This window comes from Triticum urartu, chromosome 1, assembly GCF_003073215.2.
Source record: "Triticum urartu cultivar G1812 chromosome 1, Tu2.1, whole genome shotgun sequence".
NCBI lineage: Eukaryota > Viridiplantae > Streptophyta > Magnoliopsida > Poales > Poaceae > Triticum > Triticum urartu.
The window spans coordinates 122,426,976-122,450,351 of record NC_053022.1 but is presented as its reverse complement, the minus strand read 5'-3'; positions in this window follow the sequence as shown (position 1 = coordinate 122,450,351).

Here is a 23,376-nt window from a genome sequence, read left to right as displayed (position 1 = left end):
GGAATCGTGGAAACACTAGCACCCAAATCACATAAAGCATAGAATTCATGATATTTAATTTTAATTTTAATAGTGGGTTCCCACTCATCATAAAGTTTTCTAGGGATAGAAACTTCCAATTCAAGCTTTTCTTCATATGATTGCATTAAAGCATCAACGGTATGTTTAGTAAAAGCTTTATTTTGATTATAAGCATGTGGAGAATTTAGCACGGCTTGCAACAAGGAAATACAATCTATTAAAGAACAATTATCATAATTAAATTCCTTGAAATCCAAAATAGTGGGTTCATTGCTATGTAAAGTTTTGACCTCTCCAATCCCACTTTTACCAATTTTAGCATTAAGATCTAAAAACTCCGAATCATTGGGACGCCTTTTAACTAAAGTTGACTCATCTCCAGTCCCATCATTATCAAGATTCATATTGCAAAAAAAGGATTTAATAGGGGACACATCAATCACTTTCAGATCTTCATCCTTATTATCATGAAAACTAGAAGAATGTGCATTCACAAAGCAATCTTTTTAGCACGCATCCTAGCGGTTCTTTCTTTGCACTCATCAATGGAAATTCTCATAGCTTTGAGAGACTCATTGAAATAATGCTTAGGTGGAATAGATCTAAGTTTCAAAGAATTAACATCAAGAGAAATTCTATCCACGTTCCTAGCCAACTCATCAATCTTAGACGGTTTTTCTTCAATCAAAGCATCGAAACTCTTTTGCGAACTAATACTTCTCGGTCAAGTCTATGTTCTAGGTTCCATTGTTGGTTCCACTAGGTGCTCCTGTATCCACGTTCCTATAGCTGCAGTGCACCGCTAGGTGCAAGGCCTGCTGCAGGAGCAACTCCGGACGTTATGTACGCCTGGCAAGCTAAATCTGATGACTACTCGATAGTTTAGTGTGCCATGCTTTATGGCTTAGAATCGGGACTTCAAAGATGTTTTGAACGTCATGGAGCATATGAGATGTTCCAGGAGTTGAAGTTAATATTTCAAGCAAACGCCCGAGTTGAGAGATATGAAGTCTCCAACAAGTTCTATAGCTGCAAGATGGAGGAGAACAGTTCTGTCAGTGAACACATACTCAGAATGTCTGGGTACCATAACCACTTGACTCAGCTGGGAGTTAATCTTCCGGATGATAGTGTCATTGACAGAGTTCTTCAATCACTGCCATCAAGCTATAAAGGCTTTGTGATGAACTATAATATGCAAGGGATGAACAAGACGATTCTCGAGCTCTTCGCAATGCTGAAGGCTGCAGAGGTAGAAATCAAGAAGGAGCATCAAGTGTTGATGGTTAACAAGACCACTAGTTTCAAGAAAAAGGGAAAAGGAAAGAAGGGGAACTTCAAGAAGAATAGCAAGCAAGTTGTTGCTCCCGGGAAGAAGCCCAAGTCTGGACCTAAGCCTGAAACTGAGTGCTTCTACTACAAAGGGACTGGTCACTAGAAGCGGAACTGCCCCAAGTATTTGGCGGATAAGAAGGATGGAAAAGTGAAAGGTATATTTGATATACATGTTATTGATGTGTACCTTACTAATGCTCGTAGTAGCGCCTGGGTATTTGATACTGGTTCTGTTGCTCATATTTGCAACTCGAAACAGGGGCTACGGATTAAACAAAGATTGGCTAAGGACGAGGTGACGATGCGCGTCGGAAATGGTTCCAAGGTCGATGTGATCGCCGTTGGCACGCTACCTCTACATCTACCTTCGGGATTAGTTTTAGAACTGAATAATTGTTATTTGGTGCCAGCGTTGAGCATGAACATTATATCTGGATCTTGTTTGATGCGAGACGGTTATCATTTAAATTAGAGAATAATGGTTGTTCTATTTATATGAGTAATATCTTTTATGGTCATGCACCCTTGATGAGTGGTCTATTTTTGTTGAATCTCGATCATGGTGATACACATATTCATAATATTGATGCCAAAAGATGCAAAGTTAATCATGATAGTGCAACTTATTTGTGGCACTGCCGTTTAGGTCATATTGGTGTAAAGCGCATGAAGGAACTCCATGTTGATGGGCTTTTGGAATCACTTGATGCTTGCGAACCATGCCTCATGGGCAAGATGACTAAGACTCCGCTCGACGGAACAATGGAGCGAGCCACTGACTTATTGGAAATAATACATACTGATATATGCGGTCCGATGAGTGTAGAGGCTCACAGCAGGTATCGTTATTTTCTGACCTTCACAGATGATTTGAGAAGATATGGGTATATCTACTTAATGAAACATAAGTCTGAAACATTTGAAAAGTTCAAAGAATTTCAGAGTGAATTGAAAAATCATCATAACAAGAAAATAAAGTTTCTACGATCTGATCGTGGAGGCGAATATTTGAGTTACGAGTTTGGTCTTCATTTAAAACAATATGGAATAGTTTCACAACTCACACCACCTGGAACACCACGGCGTAATGGTGTGTCCGAACGTCGTAACCGTACTTTATTAGATATAGTGCAATCTATGATGTCTCTTACCGATTTAACACAATCATTTTGGGGTTCTGCATTAGAGACAGATGCATTCACATTAAATAGGGCACCATCTAAATCCATTGAGATGACACCATCTAAACTTTGGTTTGGCAAGAAACCGAAGCTGTCATTTCTTAAAGTTTGGGGTTGCGAATGTGAAAAAGCTTCAGCCTGATAAGCTCGAACCCAAATCGGAGAAGTGTGTCTTCATAGGATACCCAAAAGAAACTGTTGGGTACACCTTCTATCACAGATTCGAAGACAAGATATTTGTTGCTAAGAATGGATCCTTTCTAGAGAAGGAGTTTATCTTGAAAGAAGTGAGTGGGAGGAAAGTAGAACTTGATGAGGTAGTTGTACCTTCTCTCGAATTGGAAAGTAGTTCATCACAGAAACCATTTCCAGTGATGCCAACACCAATTAGTGAGGAAGCTAATGATGATGATCATGAAACTTCAGATCAAGTTACTACCGAACCTCATAGGTCAACCAGAGTACGTTCCGCACCAGAGTGGTACGGTAATCCTATTCTGGAAGTCATGTTACTAGACCATGATGAACCTACGAACTATGAGGAAGCGATGATGAGCCTAGATTCCGCAAAATGGCTTGAGGCCATGAAATCTGAGATGTGATCCATGTATGAGAACAAAGTATGGACTTTGGTTGACTTGCCTGATGATCGGTAAGCCATAGAAAATAAATGGATATTCAAGAAAAAAACTGACACTGATGGTAATGTTACTGTCTACAAAGCTCGACTTGTTGCGAAAGGTTTTCGACAAGTTTAAGGAGTTGACTACGATCAGACCTTCTCACCCGTAGCGATGCTTAAGTCTGTCCGAATCATGTTAGCAATTTCCGCATTCCATGATTATGAAATTTGGCAAATGGACGTCAAAACTGCATTCCTTAATGGATTTCTTAAAGAATAGTTGTATATGATGCAACCAGAAGGTTTTATCGATCCGAAAGGTGCTAACAAAGTGTGCAAGCTCTAGCGATCCATTTATGGACTAGTGCAAGCCTCTTGGAGTTGGAATATACACTTTGATAGTGTGATCAAAGCATATGGTTTTATACAGACTTTTGGAGAAGCCTATATTTACAAGAAAGTGAGTGGGAGCTCTGTAGCATTTCTGATATTATATGTGGATGACATATTGTTGATCAGAAATGATACGGAATTTCTGAATAGCATAAAAGGATACTTGAATAAGAATTTTTCAATGAAAGACCTCGGTGAAGATGGTTATATATTGGGCATCAAGATCTATAGAGATAGATCAAGCTGCTTAATTGGACTTTCACAAAGCACATACCTTGATAAATTTTTGAAGAAGTTCAAAATGGATCAGTCAAAGGAAGGGTTCTTGCCTGTGTTCCAAAGTGTGAAGTTGAGTTAGACTCAATGCCCGACCACTGCAAAAGATAGAGAGAAAATGATAGTCATTCCTATGCCTTAGCCATAGGTTTTACCATGTATGCAATGTTGTGTAAAAGACCTGATGTGTGCCTTGCTATAATTTTAGCAGGGAGGTACCAAAGTAAATCTAGGAGTGGATCACTGGATAGCGGTCAAGAACATCCTAAAATACTTGAAAAGGACTAAGGATATGTTTCTTGTTTATGGAGGTGACAAAGAACTTGTCATAAATGGTTACGCCAATGCTAGCTTTGACACTAACACGGATGACTCTAAGTCGAAAACCGGATACATATTTATATTGAATGGTGGAGTTGTCAGTTGGTGATGTTCCAAGCAGCGTGTCGTGGCGGGATCTACAAGTGAAGCGGAGTACATAGCTGCTTCAGAAGCAGCAAATGAAGGAGTCTGGATGAAGGAGTTCATATCCGATCTAGGTGTAATACCTAGTGCATCGGGTCTAATGAAAATCTTTTGTGACAATACTGGAGCAATTGCCTTAGCGAAGGAATCTAGATTTCACAAGAGAACCAAACACATCAAGAGACGCTTAAAATCCATCCGCGGTCAAGTCAAGGAGGGAGACATAGAGATTTGCAAAATACATACGGGTCTGAATGTTGCAGACCCATTGACTAAGCCTCTCCCACAAGCAAAACATGATCAGCACCAAGACTCCAGGGGTGTTAGAATCATTACAATGTAATCTAGATTATTGACTCTAGTGCAAGTGGGAGACTGAAGGAAATATACCCTAGAGGCAATAATAAGGTTGTTATTTATATTTCCTTATATCATGATAAATGTTTATTATTCATGCTAGAATTGTATTAACCGGAAACTTGATACATGTGTGAATACATAGAAAAAACAAAGTGTCCCTAGTATGCCTCTACTTGACTAGTTCCTTAATCAAAGATGGTTAAGTTTCCTGACCATAGACATGTGTTGTCATTTGATGAACGAGGTCACATAATTAGGAGAATGATATGATGGACAAGACCCATTCTTTAGCTTATCATAATGATCGTTAAGTTTTATTGTTATTGCTTTCTTCATGACTTATACATATTCCTTTGACTATGAGATTATGCAACTCCCGAATACCGGAGGAACACCTTGTGTGCTATCAAACGTCACAATGTAACTGGGTGATTATTAAGATGCTCTATAGGTGTCTCCGAAGGTGTTTGTTGGGTTGGCATAGATCGAGATTAGGATTTGTCACTCCGAGTATCGGAGAGGTGTCTCTAGGCCCTCTCAGTAATGCACATCACGATAAGCCCTGCAAGCAATGTGACTAGTTGCAGGATGATGCATTACGGAATGAGAAAGAGACTTGCCGGTAACGAGATTGAACTAGGTATGAAGATACCGATGATCGAATCTCGGGCAAGTAACATACCAATGACAAAGGGAATAACGTATGTTGTCATTGCGGTTTGACCGATAAAGATCTTCGTAGAATATGTAGGAACCAATATGAGCACCCAAGTTCCACTATTGGTTATTGACCGGAGATGTGTCTCGGCCATGTCTACATAGTCCTCGAACCCGTAGGGTCCGCACGCTTAACGTTCGATGACCATTTGTATTATGAGTTATGTGTTTTGACCGAAGATTGTTCGGAGTCCCGGATGAGATCACAGACATGACAAGGAGTCTAGAAATGGTCGAGAGGTGAAGATTGATATATTGGACGATGGTATTCGGACACCGGAATAGTTTCGGAATGTTTTGGGTATCTGTTGGAGTACCGGGAGGTTACCGGAACACCCAGGGAAATTAATGGGCCAACTTGGGCCATAGGGGAGAGAGATGGGGGCACAAAGGGTGGCGCCCCCCATGGGCTGTCCGAATTAGACAAGGGGAAGGGGCGGGGCCCCCCTTCCCTTCTCCCTCTCCCTCCCATCCCCTTTCCCCCTCCGAAAGAAAGGAAAGGGGGGCGACTAGGACTAGGAGTAATAGACGGTCCCCCCCATGGCGTGCCCCCTATGGTCGGCCTCCTCCCTCTCCTCCTTTATATATGGGGGAAGGGGGCACCCCAAAGCAGAACAGTTGTTTCTTAGCCGTGTGCGGTGCCCCCCCTCCACAGTCTACTCCTCCAGTAATATTGTCATAGTGCTTATGTGAAGCCCTGCGCGGGTCACATCACCATCACCGTCACCACGCCGTCGTGCTGACGAAACTATCCCTCGACACTTTGCTGGATCAAGAGTTTGAGGAACGTCATCGAGATGAACGTGTCTAGAATTCGGAGGTGTCGTACGTTCGGTGCTTGATCGGTTGGATCGCGAAGACGTTCAACTACACCAACTGCGTTAAGCTAATGCTTCCGGTTTCGGTCTACAAGGGTACGTGGACACACTCTCCCCCTCTTGTTGCTATGCATCTCCTAGATAGATCTTGCGTGATCGTAGGAAATTTTTTGAAATTGCATGCTACGTTCCCCAACAAAATATGAAGAGGCATTTAGTATGCAATGTTGAATAATAATTTTAGTGATTTGCTACAGTAGAGAATGATAAGGTTTTCGCATTGGTTTATACTAACTTATCTCACGATCCTTGTTGAGTTTTGTGTGGATGAAGCTTTTGAGATTTAGGAAAACTGTGATATGAGAGGAATTAAGGAGACACAAAATCTCAATCTTAGGGATGGCCAAGGTATCCCAAGATAATATTTTAAGAAGTCTCAAGCATCTAAGCTTGGGGATGCCTCGGTAGACATCCCACCTTTCTTCTTCAACAATTATCGGTTAGTATCTGTTGAGCCTAAGTTTTTGCTTCGTCACATGATGTGTGCTATTCTTAGAATGTCATTTTATTTTCATTTTGCTTGTTGTTTTAATAAAATACTTAGATTTGAATTTTCTTAATAAAATAGAGTCCTCAAATAGTTGCCAAGGAAGCTAGGTAAGCGGAATTCACATCCCGTCAACGAAGCTCTTTTCTATGGAATTGCTCTAGTGCTTCACTTATATCCTTTTGAGCAAGGTGTGCTTTAGTATTTTTGAAGAAATTCTCTCTTTCTTCACTTAAACTAATTTGAGAGAAAAGAAATATTATGCTCATGATCTTCATTTATATGTTTTTGGAGTAGCTTGTCATTTACTCTTGTGCTTCACTTATATCCTATGAGTAAATTGTTGAATAAATTGAATGTCATGAAGTTCAAATCATATCATGCCTAGTGGTAGCTTCACATTGGGTTTAGAAAGTGAAATCTTTTGAGGCTTGACAATCACAATATTGGTCATACAAGCAATTCACAAATAATTAGTATAAGGAAGAGAACTTTCACATGAAAATACACTATCATGGAAATCTTTTGTGATTGTGAGCCCCCATCAAAATATTATATGCCAAAATTGTTGACGTTGGACAAGGAAGACAACGTAATGGTTTATGTTTGTTCATGTTCACATAGAAGTTATATTGTCATAGATCCTTCAACAAGTGGTGCTTGCCCCCCATCTTTTCTAGCCAAAAATTCCACACCAAGTAGAGATACTACTTGTGCATCCAAAAACCCTTAATCCCAAGTCTTATTTTCAAGAGTCCACCATACCTACCTAAGGATTGAGCAAGATCCTTCAAGTAAGTTGTCATCGGTGCAATAAGGCAATAAAAATTGCTTCTAAAAGTGTTAGATCATTTGGTGTAAGAGAAAATTGAGCGTTGTACGAACTTGTGATGGCAAATAATAAAAGTGACAAACTACATAATAAAGGTTGCTATCATAAGGGACAATATAACGTGATGTTCTTTTGCACTAAGGGGTTGAGCATACAAACAAATAAGCGCATGGCAACCTCTGATTCCCTCTGTGAAGGGCCTATATTTTACATTTCAGTATTTACTTTTATGCAAAGAGTCAAAGTATTTCTCTCTATTCCTTTTTATTTTTCTCTTTTGGCAAGCATCATGTGGTGAGGAAAGATCTAGGCACATATATTGAATTGGATATGGTTAGCATGAGTTATTATTGTTGACATCACCCCTGAGGTGAATACATTGGGAGGCAAAACATTAAGCCCCTATCTTTCTGTGTGTCCGGTTGAAACATTTTTCTCATGTGTATGCGGTGATTGTTAGCAATCATAGAAGACTATATGATGGTTGAGTATGTGGAGCTCTTACATAGACTCTATTGAATAATTTGAATTACAATTTCTTGGTGACTGAGAACATAGGTTGTTGAGTTTCAAGAGGATTCATTGTTTGAACCTTAACATGTGAATTGCTTGCTACTTTAAACATGAGGAATTTTATAAGAAAGAGTTGTTGTCATGATGATAGGAAAAGTGATTGAAATTTTCATGGATCAAACTTATGCACTTTCCTAGCATTCCCAGTTCATAAATTATTTCTTTTATCATTTACCTACTCGAGGGTGAGTAGGAATTAAGCTTGGGGATGCTGATATGTCTCCAACGTATCTATAATTTATGAAGTATTCATGATGTTTTATTATCATTCTTGGGTGTTTTACGATCATTTTATAGCAACTTTATATCATTTTTGTGACTAACCTATTGACCCAGTGCCCAGTGCCAGTTGTTGTTTTTTGATTGTTTTTTACATCGCAGGAAATCAATATCAAATGGAGTCCAAACACCACGAAATTTTTGTGGATTTTTTATGGACCAGAAGACCACCAATGGGCTAGAGTGGCACCTGGGGGTGCCCCGAGGGGGGCACAACCCACCAGGGCACGCCTGGGGGCCCAGGCGTGCCCAGGTGTGTTGTGCCCACCTCGGCGGCCTCCCACACCCCCTCTTTGCCCTATAAAATCCCAAATATTCCAAAAAGCCTTGGGGTTAACCTAGATCAGAAGTTCCACCACCGCAGGCCTCTGTAGCCACCAAAACCAATCTAGACCCCGTTCCGGCACCCATCCGGACGGGGAATCATCTCCGGTGGCCATCTTCATGATCCCGGCAGCCACCATGATGAGGAGGGAGTAGTCCACCCTCGGGGTTGAGGGTTTGTACCAGTAGCTATGTGGTTAGTCTCTCTCTCTCTCGTGTTCTTGAGATGTCATGATCTTGATGTATCGTGGGCTTTGTTAATATAGTCGGATCATATGGTGTTTTCACCTCTCTTGTAGCGACCAGACCTCAAACAGTCTAATCTCTGTGCATCAGTGTCATCCCTGGATCGGTAATGCTGACATGCACAGTACTTGAAGGATTTATACCAGAGTAGCAATCACACACTTATTACATAGAATGTCTCAAAAGAGAACTTATTACAATAAATATGGCTTAAGGCCATCTAATACGAGCAGAAGGCTTGGAAGATAAAGTGAGTCCATCAACTCCAACGGCATCACAGAGTGAAAGACCATGGCCTAAGGGTCCTTACTCGTCGTCTGAATAGTCTGCAACATGATACCTATCAGCCCGAAACGGGTCAGCACATGGAATATGCTGGCAATGTAACACAAGAGAGTAATGAACAGAATAAAGCTATCACTATATGCATATATGGCTGGTGGAGGCTGTATGGTTAATAGGTTTTGCGAAAAGCCAATTTTTCCCTACTGCAAAGGAATGTATTTTATTTAACTACAAAGTTTGTTGAGAAACATTGAGAATGGTAAACCCCATCTCAATCCCAATTAAAAGTAATCATTAACCCAATCAAATTATATTAAAGACTAATGAGATCCACAAGATAATCCAAGAACTAGATACTCAAAATGTCCATAACCGGTGACACGGCTAACCATGATTAGTTTATACACTCTGCAGAGGTTTGCGCACTTTTCCCCACAAGACTCGATCTCCTCCGTTGGATTTCTCACACTACATAATGTTTGAGAAACGGATGACCGAGACACAGTCTTTCCGAAGAGGTACCCTTAACCGATAGATAGGCCGGTACACCTACAACCCCCTACATCTGCTAGCCCATCATGGAAAAGTTTCCCACAACTTACTCAAATATGCCAAAGCCCATAATGGCATGTGGCTGCACACGGAAGTCTCCAGTATGAATAACTTATGATCCCTTTGAGCCTGGGTGGCAGTCCATAGGAAAATCACACGATACCCCGGGATTTCCAAAAAAATACAGGCAATCACTGGGTTCCCCAGGTGCCTCAATCCACCCAGATGCGTATTAAAGTTGCCACCTTAAGTTAACCATTAATTAAGAATCTCACAACTTTCATGGATACACTCAAAACCCAAACCACGTCTACGAGCATAGCATAGCAATATAGGCAACGTAGAAGTAACTCCCAGGGTTTGATAATAAAACAGGTAATAGCTTCCTACCTCATCAACTACTTCCCATCCCACAAATTAATCAGATCCTAACCATGCAATTGTTTGAGGATTGATCTAATGCAATAAAAACTGGGTAGTAAAAGGGTATGATCAAAGTGTTACTTGCCTTACTAATGATCTGCGAAACCTAGAGACTCGTAGTAACACGCTTCGCACTCCGGGTACTCTATCGCAGACAAACAAGCATACAATAAGCAATCAAGCAAGAAGAACGGGTAAAACTCAAATAAGAAGATCTAACCAAAAAGTTCAACTTAAGAACTCCGGTTAGCAAAAAGAATCAAATCGAACGAAGCAACGAAACTCAAACTGTGAAAGAAACAAGCTCCGATTACTAATCTGGACTAAAGTCAAATTTTACAGTATCAAAAACTTGTTTAAGTTGTTAAACAGAAAGAGGGCTTCGATACGAAACTGTAGGCGCTTGAATCGCCTGATTCTGATAAACGAGTGAAAAGATAAACTAAAACGAAAATCGGATCAGAAATCACGATCGAAAATAATCACGATAAATCCGATAAAAGGAAAAACTGATGAACAGGCTAACGAATGAATGTTCGCTGTCTGCGGCTAACAGGAGAAAACTGTTCGTTAAAACGAATGAACTTTCGCTAAATAACTAAACCGAAAAAAAACGAACCGAATCAAAAAAACGGATCTAGGGTTTCGGAAAAAAAACCGATCAGTTTTCTCGCGAAAACCAAGGCGGCTACCTCAAGTCCGGCAAGGTCCGGGGAGACAACGGCGGTGGCGGGGCGGCTCCGTGCGACGGGTCGACGGCGGCGGGTGGCGGCGCGGGCGGCTCGGCGGCGCGACGGCGGGTGGCGGCGCGACGGCGGCGCTGGCGGCGGGCGGCTCGGCGCGGCTAGGGTTTGGGCGCGGGCGCGGGTGGGCTTCGGCGGCTGGTGGGCTTCGGCGGCGGGGCTGTCGCGGCTTATAAAGCCCCCCGAGCGGAGTCCGGCTCGGGTACGGCACGGAGTCGGTTCCTCTTTTTTTTATATAATAATTCTGACATGCGGAAAAATAAAGAAAAGAAATACTAAATGGACTCCAAAAATCTTGAAATAAATTTTTCCCGTCCTCTAAAAATAAGCCAGACAAGGTGAACATTTATTTGGGATTCTAATGCAATTTTGGAAAACGCATATTTTTCCTAATTCAAATAAAATAGCAATAAAACTCCGAATAAAAATCTTATTTGATTTTAATATTTAATATCCAATATTTCTTTATTTTGAGGAAGTCATTTTATCCTCTCTCCTATATTTGTATAAAAGAAATATTAGAAGAGAAAATAATCAAAATCAAATGATCCTCTTTTCGGAATTTGAGAAAAACTCAAATATGAAAATAAGGAAATTCCAAACTCTCTCCGTGGGTCCTTGAGTTACGTAGAATTTCTAGGATCAAGCCAAAATGCAGTAAAATATGATATGAAATGATGATCTAATGCATAACATTCCAAATTGGAAATTTGGGATGTTACAGACCTACCCCCCTTAAGATGAATCTCGCCCTCGAGATTCGGGTTGGCTAGAAAATAGGTGAGGGTGATCCTTCCGTAGGTCTTCCTCTCGTTCCCAGGTAGCTTCATCTTCGGTATGGCGACTGCACTGAACCTTGCAAAACTTGATAACTTTGTTGCGTGTAAATCGGCTGGCAAAATCAAGAATCTTGACTGGCTTCTCCTCGTAGGTCAAATCGCTATCTAACTGTATTGCTTCCAGTGGCACTGTAACTCTGAGAGGGATATCAGCCATCTCTGCATGGCACTTCTTCAACTGGGAAACGTGGAACAAATCGTGAACTCCTGAGAATCCTTCGGGCAATTCCAACTTGTAAGAAACTTCTCCCATACGTTCCAAAACTTTGTATGGTCCCACAAAACGTGGTGCTAACTTTACCTTAACTCCAAAACGCTTCACTCCTCGAAGTGGAGATACACGAAGATACACTCTGTCTCCAACTTCGTAAACTGTCTCCTTGCGTTTAGAATCCGCATAACTCTTCTGCCTGGACTGGGCTACCTTGAGTCTATCGCGAATCAGCTTAACCTTCTCTTCAGACTCTTTAATCAAATCTGGTCCAAACAATTGTCGGTCTCCAACTTCATCCCACAACAGCGGTGTTCTACACCTGCTTCCGTACAATGCTTCAAAAGGGGCCATCTTCAAACTGGCTTGATAGTTGTTGTTGTAGGAGAACTCTGCTTAAGGCAAATTATCGTCCCAACTTGATCCATAATCTAGTGCACAAGCTCTCAACATGTCCTCCAGAAGCTGATTTACTCTCTCAGTCTGTCCATCTGTCTGCGGGTGAAAAGCTGTACTAAACTCTAGCCTGGTTCCCAAGGTTTCATGCAACTGATTCCAAAACTTTGAGGTAAAATGGGTTCCTCTATCTGATACAATGGTCCTCAGAAATCCATGCAAACATACGATCCTGGTCATGTATATCTTTGCCAACTTAGCACTGGTGTAAGTGGTCTTTACTGGGATGAAATGAGCTACTTTCGTCAAACGATCGACTACAACCCATATTGAGTCATAGCTTGAACGAGTCCTTGGTAATCCCGTGATAAAATCCATGCCTATCTTATCCCACTTCCATTCGGGTATCAGCAATGGTTGAAGCAATCCTGCTGGCTTTTGATGCTCCGCCTTCACTCTCTGACATACATCACAAACTGCTACATACTCCGCAATATCCTTCTTCATTCCGGTCCACTAGAAACTATCCTTCAAATCCAGATACATCTTAGCGTTTCCTGGGCAAATCGAATATGGTGAATCATGGGCCTCCTGCAAAATTAGCTTCCTGATCTCTTGATCATTTGGCACATATACGTGGTCCTCAAACCATAAGGTATCGTGCTCATCCTCGCGAAATCCTTTAGCCTTCCCTTTGCCCATCCTTTCCTTAATCTCGGCTATCTTCTTGTCCATCTTCTGATCTTCTCTGATCTTATCCATCAAAGTAGATTGAATCTCCAAAGCTGCTACATAGCCTCTTGGAACTATCTCCAAACATAGCTCACGAAGGTCTTCTGTTAACTCCTTAGGTAACTCCCCAGTCATGAGTGTATTGACATGACTCTTGCGGCTCAACGCATCAGCTACTATGTTAGCCTTTCCGGGATGATAATGCAACTTCATATCATAATCCTTAATGAGTTCCCACCATCTCCTCTGCCTGAGATTCAACTCCTTCTCCGTGAAGATATACTTCAAACTCTTGTGATTTGTGTATACGTCACAATGGTTTCCAATGAGAAAATGTCTCCAAGTTTTCAACGCATGTACTACGGCTGCTAACTCCAAATCATGGGTAGCGTAATTCAACTCATGGGGTTTGAGCTGTCGTGAGGCATATGAAACAACTCTTCCTTCCTGCATAAGAACTACTCCAAGTCCTCAACGAGAAGCATCACAATACACTTCATAATCCTTGTGTTGATCTGGCAGGATCAACACTGGTGATGTAACCAAGCGTTTCTTCAACTCCTGGAAACTAGCCTCACATTCCTAAGTCCATTTGAACTTGGTGTCCTTCAACAACTCCGTCATAGGATTTGCAATCTTCGAGAAATTCTCAATGAACCTCCGGTAGTATCCTGCGAGTCCAAGAAAACTCCGGATCTCTCCAACTGACGTGGGTGCCTCCCAATTTGTTACGGTGACGACTTTGGTGGGGTCTACCGCTATTCCTTCTCCAGATATAACATGTCCAAGGAATCCAACTTCCTTCAACCAAAACTCACACTTGCTGAACTTGGCATATAGCTGATGTTCTCTGAGCTTCCCAAGTACCAAACGCAAATGCTCTTTATGCTCCTCTTCATTCTTCGAGTAAACTAGGATATCATCTATGAACACTACGACGAACTTATCCAAAAACTCCATAAACACCTTGTCCATCATGTTCAAAAAATAGGCAAGTGCGTTAGTCAGGCCAAATGACATAACGGTATACTCATATAGCCCGTACCTTGTGGTAAAAGTTGTATTAGGTATATCCTGCTCTCGAATCTTCAGTTGGTGGTACCCTGATCACAAATCGATCTTGGAAAACACCTTAGCCCCTTGCAGCTGATCAAACAAATCATTGATCATACGCAGTGGGTACTTGTTCTTGATCGTCGCCTCATTCAATCCGCGATAATCAACAACCATCCTTAACGATCCATCCTTCTTCTCCACTAGAAGTACTGGCGATCCCCAAGGTGACGAGCTTGGGCGAATATATCCTTTATCCAGTAACTCCTTAATTTGCTTCTTAATTTCCTCTAAATCCTGTGCAGGCATCCTTTATGGTCTCTTAGATATTGGCCTTGTGCCTGGCAAAAGCTCAATCAAAAACTCAATGTCTCTATCCGGTGGCATGCCTGACAACTCTTCGGGAGATACATCCGGGAAATCCTTCACCACTAGTACTTCCTCCTGTACAACTCCTGATAAGGAATTTACTTGAGTCCTAATCGGCACATGCCGGGATACATACTTAATCCTTCTTCCTTCTGGGGTGGTGAGCAAAATTGACTTACTGGCGCAATCAATGTTTCCTCCATACATCGATAGCCAATCCATACCCAGAATCACATCCAAACCTTGCGACTCCAAAATTATCAAATCCGAGGGGAAAACATGACTACCTATGGCTAATGGCAACTGAAAACATCCACTGCTTGCCATATACTCGGCTCCGGGTGAGGTTACTAGCATAGGTGTCTTAAGAACTCTAGTGGGCAACTTAAACTTGTCCACAAATCCCCTTGATATGTATGAATGCGATGCACCAGTATCGAAAAGAACGACTGTAGTAAATGACTTAACCAAAAACTTACCTATTACTGCATCCGGCTGGGCTTCAACCTCCTCCACGTTAACGTGGTTCACTTGTCCCCTATTGAAAGGGTTGGGCTTCTTCCCAGAGCTTCCATTGCCGCTTCCATTCTTAGCTTCAGGACATTCATTAGCGTAATGTCCAGTATTCTGGCACTTGTAGCAAGTAACGTGGCTTAGATCTTTCTTGGCGGGCGTTGCCGGGTTGGAACGGTTCTGTCTGTTGCTTCCTCCATTACCATTCCCATTCTTGGAGCCACTATGGTTGTGTGAACTCCCTCTAGGGTGCTTGTGACCTCCATGGTTATGCTGAAGGGGTCCTCCCGAGTTCGGGGTCAAACGGGGTCTCTGTTGAGCTCCAGAATTATACTTCCCCTGTCCATACTTCCTCTTGCAGTTATCGATCTGCTCCTGCTTCCCTTCAATCATGGGAGCTCTATCTACCAACTCCTGGTAGTTACTGAAATTTGCCACCATCAAATGCATGCTCAGCTCATCATTCAGCTCTTCCAAAAACTTCTCTTGCTTGGCTGCATCTGTAGCGACGTCATCTGGGGCATAACGTGCTAGCTTACTAAAGTCATCCACATACTGGCCAACGGTGCGTCCTCCTTGGCGTAAGTTGCGAAACTCACGCTTCTTCATGGTCATAGCTCCTGTTGATACATGGGCAGTGCGAAAAGCCTGCTGGAACTGGTCCCATGTAATAGTGGCTATAGGATAGGTGAAAGTGTAATTCTCCCACCATGAGGCTGCTGGTCCATCCAATTGGTGCGCGGCAAAACGCACCTTCTCAGCATTTGTGCATCTTGCAGTGGTTAACTCCCTTCCAATCCGGCGGAGCCAATCATCTGCCACTATCGGCTCGGTGCTGCTGGAAAACACCGGCGGCTGGAACCTCATAAAACGGGCTAAGTTGTCAACTAGGGGGTGGTGGGTTGTTGTTGTTGTTGCCTTGGTTCTGAACTATTAACTACATCAAGGTATTCTGCTGCTGGATCAACTGAGTGAGCTCCGGTGGAAAGGTAAATCCGGGGTCACGCCTCGGAGGCATCTGAGGGTTTAGAGGGAAGAGAATAGAATAGAGTGTGGTCTAGTGAGAAAACACTACCCTTATGCACATGAGACAAACACAATCATATCACTAAGTCAATCAAGCAAGGGCATACAATCGGTATAGACTATCGTTACAAAAGTGCTCGGACTATACTATATACATGGTAGACTACTACTACTGATATGGTGGTCGACTAGAAATATTGCTCGGTAGAAGACTCCATGATATCTGCTCCAGCTTCATCAACATAGTCATCATCGCTATTGTCGGGGTCCGAGTCGGTGTCGTCGATGATGATGTAGTCTTCAGAACGAATCTCCTTGGGTTCGTCGTCTTCTCCTCCTGGTGCGGGTTCTCCCATGAATACTCCCAGCTTCCTTTCCAGATCATCATTCTTCTCCACTAGTACGGCGATTTCCTCCTCATAATCTTCACGAGTAGCCTTGAGTTCTTCCTCCAGCTCCGTGATCCTTGTCATTGCCTTCTTCAGATCTATCATACCTGCACACATCTGGTTCTCCTGGCGACAAATGTGTTGGTTTAACTCCTGAATGAAAGCTGCAATGGATCTGTCCTTCCTGGTGCTGATCATCTCCCATTGCTCATCTCGGCGTCCACAAATTTGGTAGATAGTATCCTTAATCTCCTTGTGGTAAACTTCTCCAATGTGTCCCATGACGATGTGAGCTGCCATACTCTTTCCTAGACTCCAGGTTGGTGCATCAAAGGAAAACTCTATGGGCTTAGTGACTGGCGTGAATGTTCTTCCTAGAACTTGAACTTGAATCATCCAACGCTCTTCTTCTAGTAAAGTGGCATTGTAAATCTCGGTGAAGCTTGGTATTCCAATGTTCAGGTACATAGTGACTTCCTTCAAGTGTCGTCCGAAAGGTGCTTCTTCATCCGGTTGTGCAAACTTGTTCCTTGCGTCCGCCATCCTAAAGAGTAGAGAATGGGGAGAAGTCAGAAATGAGAAGAGAGTGGTGATCTAGGGCTTTAGCTTAGTGGTCGTGTCCTACAGTCAACGTGTGCTCTGATACCATCTTGTAGCGACCAGACCTCAAACAGTCTGATCTCTGTGCATCAGTGTCATCCCTGGATCGGTAATGCTGACACGCACAATACTTGAAGGATTTATAACAGAGTAGCAATCACACACTTATTACATACAATGTCTCAAAAGAGAACTTATTACAATAAATATGGCTTAAGGCCATCTAATACGATAACAGCAGAAGTCTTGGAAGATAAAGTGAGTCCATCAACTCCAACGACATCACTGAGTGAAAGACCACGACCTAAGGCTCCTTACTCGTCGTTTGAAAAGTCTGCAAACATGATACGTTGCAGCCCGAAATGGGTCAGCACATGGAATATGCTGGCAATGTAACACAAGAGAGTAATGAATAGAATAAAGCTATCACTATATGCATATATGGTTGGTGGAGGCTGTATGGTTAATAGGTTTTGCGAAAATCCAATTTTTCCCTACTGCAAAGGAATGTATTTTATTTAACTACAAAGTTTGTTGAAAAACATTGAGAATGGTAAACCCCATCTCAATCCCAATTAAAAGTAATCATTAACCCAATCAAATTATATTAAAGAGTGATGAGATCCACAAGATAATCCAAAAACTAGATACTCAAAATGTCCATAACCGGGGACACGGCTAACCATGATTAGTTTATACACTCTGCAGAGGTTTATGCACTTTTCCCCACAAGACTCGATCTCCTCCGTTGGATTTCTTACACTACATAATGTTTGAGAAACGGATGACCGAGATACAGTCTTTCCGAAGAGGTCCCCTTAACCGATAGATAGGCCGATACACCTACAATCCCCTACATATGCTAGCCCATCATGGAAAAGTTTCCCACAACTTACTCAAATATGCCAGAGCCCATAATGGCATGTGGCTGCACACGGAAGTTTCCAGTATGAATAACTTATGATCCCTTTGAGCCTGGGTGGCAGTCCATAGGAAAATCACACGGTACCCCGGGATTTCCAAAAAAAATGCAGGCAATCACTGGGTTCCCCAGGTGCCTCAATCCACCCAGACGTGTATTAAAGTTGCTACCTTAAGTTAACCATTAATTAAAAATCTCACATCTGTCATGGATACTCTCAAAACCCAAACCACGTCTACGAGCATAGCATAGCAATATAAGCAACGTAGAAGTAACTCCCAGGGTTTGATAATAAAACAGGGTAATATGTTCCTACCTCATCAACTACTTCCCATCCCACAAATTAATCAGATCCTAACCATGCAATTGTTTGAGGATTGATCTAATGCAATAAAAACTGGGTAGTAAAAGGGTATGATCAAAGTGTTTACTTTCCTTGCTGATGATCCACGAAACCTAGAGACTCGTAATAACATGCTTCGCACTCCGGTACTCTATGCAAACAAACAAGCATACAATAAGAAATCAAGAAAGAAGCACGGGTAAAACTCAAATAAGAAGATCTAACCAGAAAGTTCAACTTAAGAACTCCGGCTAGCAAAAAGAATCAAATCGAACGAAGCAACGAAACTCAAACTGCGAAAGAAACAAGCTCCGATTACTAATCTGGACTAAAGTCAAATTTTACAGTAGAAAAAACTTGTTTAAGTTGGGTAAACAGAAAGAGGGCTTCAAGACAAAACTCTAGGCGCTTGAATTGCCTGATTCCGACAAACGAGCGAAAAGATAAACTAAAACAAAAATCGGATCATAAATCGTGATCGAAAATAATCACGATACATTCGATAAACGGAAAAACTGACGAACAGGCTTACGAACGAACGTTCGCTGTCTGCGACTAACGGGCGAAAACCGTTCGTTAAAACAAACGTACGGACGAATGTCCGCTAAAGAACTAATCCGAAAAAAAACCGAACCGAATCTAAAAAAACGGATCTAGGGTTTCGGAAAAAAAATGATCCGTTTTCTCGTGAAAATCGAGGGGCTACCTCGAGTCTGGCGTGGTCCGGCGAGACAACGGTGGCAGCGGAGCGGCTCTGGTGTGGCGGGTCGGCGGCGGCGGGGCGGCTCGGCGGCGTGACGGCGGGTGGCGGCGCTGGCGGCGGGCGGCTCGGCGTGGCTAGGGTTTGGGCGCGGGCGCGGGTGGGCTTTGGCGGCTGGTGTGCTTCGGCGGCAGGGCTGGCGCGGCTTATAAAGCCCCCCGAGCGGAGTCCCGCTCGGGTACGGCCCGGAGTCGGTTCCACTTTTTAAAAAAAATCCGACGTGTAGAAAAAGAAAGAAAAGAAATACTAAACGGACTCCAAAAATCCTAAAATAAATTTTCTCCGTCCTCTAAAAGTAAGCCAAACAAGGTGAACATTTATTTTGGACTCTAGTACAATTTTGAAAAACGCATATTTTTCCTAATTCAAATAAAATAGGAATAAAACTCTGAATAAAAATCTTATTCAATTTTAATATTTAATCTCCAATATTTCTTTATTTTGAGGAAGCCATTTTATCCTCTCTCATATATTTGTTTAAAAGAAATAGTCAAAGAGAAAATAATCAAAATCAAATGATCCTCTTTACAGAAATTGAGAAAAACTCAAATATGAAAATAACGAAATTCCCAACTCTCTCCGTGGGCCCTTGAGTTGCGTAGAATTTCTAGGATCAAGCCAAAATGCAATAAAATATGATATGCAATGATGATCTAATGCATAACATTCCAAATTGGAAATTTGGGATGTTACATCTCTATCTTGTGATGAATTGAGTTTTCCCTTTGATATTTTGTTTTATCGGATTGAATACTTTTATGGATTTGAGAGCACTTGATATATGTCTTGCATATGAATACTCTTGGTAACAATGGGGTATCATATTGATTCACTTGATATATGTTTTGGCACTCAACTTGCGGATTCCCGAGGTGACATTGGGGTAATCTATGCATAGGGGTTGGTGCACGTTCTTATCTTTGGTTGAAATCTTGGGGCACTCTTTGAAGTACTTTGTGTTGGATTAAGTATTATGAATATGAATTTGCTTTGGTGTTATTTTAGTACGAACTCTAGGACAGATCGAACGTAAAGAATAGCTTTGTGTTATTTTAGTTCGAACTCTTGAATAGATCAAACGGAAAGAATAGCTTTGAGGTGGTTTCGTACCCTACAAACAATTTATTCTTATGTTCTCTGCTAGATAGGAACTTTGGAGTGATTCTTCATCGCACTTTGAGGGGTGGTTATATGATCCAATTATATTAGCATTGTCGAGAGGTTGCACTAGTGAAAGTACGGACCCTAGGCCTCATTCTCAAGCATTGCAATACCATTTTTGTGCCCATTTACTATTTGCTACCTTACTGTTTTTATTTATTCAGATTATAAAAATATATTTCTACCATCAATATTACACTTTTATCACCATCTCTTTGCCGAACTAGTGCACCTATACAATTTGCCATTGTATTGGGTGTGTTGGGGACACAAGAGACTTTATTATTTGGTTGCAGGGTTGTTTGACAGAGACCATCTTCATCCTACGCCTCCCACAGATTGATAAACCTTAGGTCATCCACTTGAGGGAAAATTTCTATTGTCCGACAAAACTCTGTGCTTGGAGGCCCAACACGTGTCTACAGGAATAAAGTTGTGTGGTAGACATCAGGCGGCCCTGGGAGCCTGGCCTGCCACTGGTAGGCATTCCTGCAGTAGTGTGCATCATCAATCGAGATAACAATTTGATAAATAGTTTTTCTTTAAGATTTGAAAGCAAAGGAATCATTGTTAATATCATGCATATGTATTGTTGAATGCATTCAAGAGAAAAGGGGGATAATGTTGCGGCACCGAAGGGCAGTGCATGGAGCCCATAGGCGTTCCCGAGTTGCCTCCAATGCCCCTATTCCTATATTATCCCAAAAAATGCTTTGATTTTAGGGGATTTTTCATGTCATCCGCTAGGCAGAGTAGATTGGGGCACTTTTCACCTCCGACGCGCTGATTTGGTAAATTCCGTCCCTTTGGGAGGGGTAAATCGAAGACTTCGTCGTCACTAAGTTCATCATTTGGGATCACCATCTCAATCAGCATCTACATCAGCACTAGCTTCTACTGTCATCCATCTCCATCCTTACTTTTCAATATGTGAACTATCACTTTAGATGCTTTGCTGAGATTACTTTCTAGTGTTAATCACTACTTGTGTTGATGCTTAGAGGTTAAACTGATGAAAGATTTGTATGTTTAGATTGTTAATCATATTATCATGATCCATATGATGTCATGTGAGTGGTTTGTTATGTTATTGGGGACATGGGTTGCTAGTAATCATGTGAAGTCGAATAAATTTCAGTGTTTTGATATTATGTTGTGGTGTCATTATCTAGTGGTGATGTGGGAACGTCAACTGCATAACAATTTACCTTTAAGGTCCTAGAGGTGAGTATTGTGTGATTAGTTTGTCTATGATGAGTGGTTGGAGTGATAAAAATTACCAAACTAAGTTTATGTACTATTGCATAAGGGGTTGTTAGGAGCAAAGTTTAATGCTCTGGCTAGATGTTATCTTAATTACCCTTCTTCTAATTGCAGATGCTTGGATAGAGGGTATAAGCATAAGTATGTATGTTATTCAAGTAAGAACAACAAATTAATATGGGTCCCACCACACAACAATTATTAAGGCAATGGACCTTAACTCAATAGAAGTAAAGGAAAACAACTTAGTGAAATTCATGTGTCTCCTCAAGAACAGTTTGATCCCTATAAGGAATACAACAGGCTTGTCCTTAGCACAAGTAAGAATTGGTCCAATTTCTGCACCATTACACTTTTGTTATAAATTATGATCTTGCAATTATTCTTGTGATCAAACAAACCATGAAACAATCTTTGCAGCTTTTACAGTGATCCCTTGCTAGTTTCCATCAACCAATTCCTTGTGATGCTCATTGGGTTTGACACATTTACTTATCAAAAAGGGCTACAATAGAACCCCCCCTACACTTGTGGGTTACCAAGACTATTTTCTAGTGATGTTCCCAGGGAGTGTAGTGCTATTGGTAAGTGGAGTTTAGTAAGGAAAGTGTTTATTGTGCTTGCTATTTTTTTATTTTCATTCGTTCTTTTAGTCTATTATGGAAAATCCTAATGCAAGGGACTTGTTAGGAGAGTTCGCATACACTACTATGGTGGTTAGGAGATAACCTCTACCTTCTAAAAAATTATCAAATATTTATTGGCATACTTGAGCATGTGAGAACTAACCGTTATGTGGGAGATGGGATGGTTCTTCCAAAAAAACATTTGATCAAACTTAAAGAATTATGTGATCTCTTTAGACGTTGAGGTTTATCATAGGATGGAGCTATGAAGAAATTATTCTCTCTATCTTTGAAGGGTGAGGCATTAGAATGGTTTAGGCTCTTAGATAACTCGTATGCAATGCAATGGAAAGAACTATGTTCTAAATTTAGCTCCAAGTTTTATCCTTCTCAGCGTGTACATGAAGATAGGAATTATATTTACAATTTTAGGACTCTTTCTATAGAAATCATGACCCAAGCTTGGTGGAGACTTAAGTCATTAATTCTCAAAATCCCCATTCGTGGGATCTTTGGGGATATGATTATTAGGCATTTCTATGCAAGACTTCCTCAACATGACAAAGAAAAACTTGATGATTCTTGTCGGTGTCAAAACCGGCGGATCTCGGGTAGGGGGTCCCGAACTGTGCGTCTAGGCCGGATGGTAATAGGAGGCAAGGGACACGAAGTTTTACCCAGGTTCGGGCCCTCTTGATGGAGGTAAAACCCTACATCCTGCTTGATTAATATTGATGATATGGGTAGTACAAGAGTAGATCTACCACGAGATCGGAGAGGCTAAACCCTAGAAGCTAGCCTATGGTATGATTGTTGTTCTGTATGTTTTCCTACGGACTAAAACCCTCCGGTTTATATAGACACCGAAGAGGGTTAGGGTTACACAAAGTCGGTTACAATGGTAGGAGATCTACATATCTGTATCGCCAAGCTTGCCTTCCACGCCAAGGAAATTCCCTTCCGGACACGGGACGAAGTCTTCAATCTTGTATCTTCATAGTCCAGGAGTCCGGCTGAAGGTATAGTACGGCCATCCGGACACCCCCTAATCCAGGACTCCCTCAGTAGCCCCTGAACCAGGCTTCAATAACAACGAGTCTGGCGCATAGATTGTCTTCGGCATTGCAAGGCGGGTTCCTCCTCCAAGTACTTCATAGAATATTTTGAACACAAAGATAGTG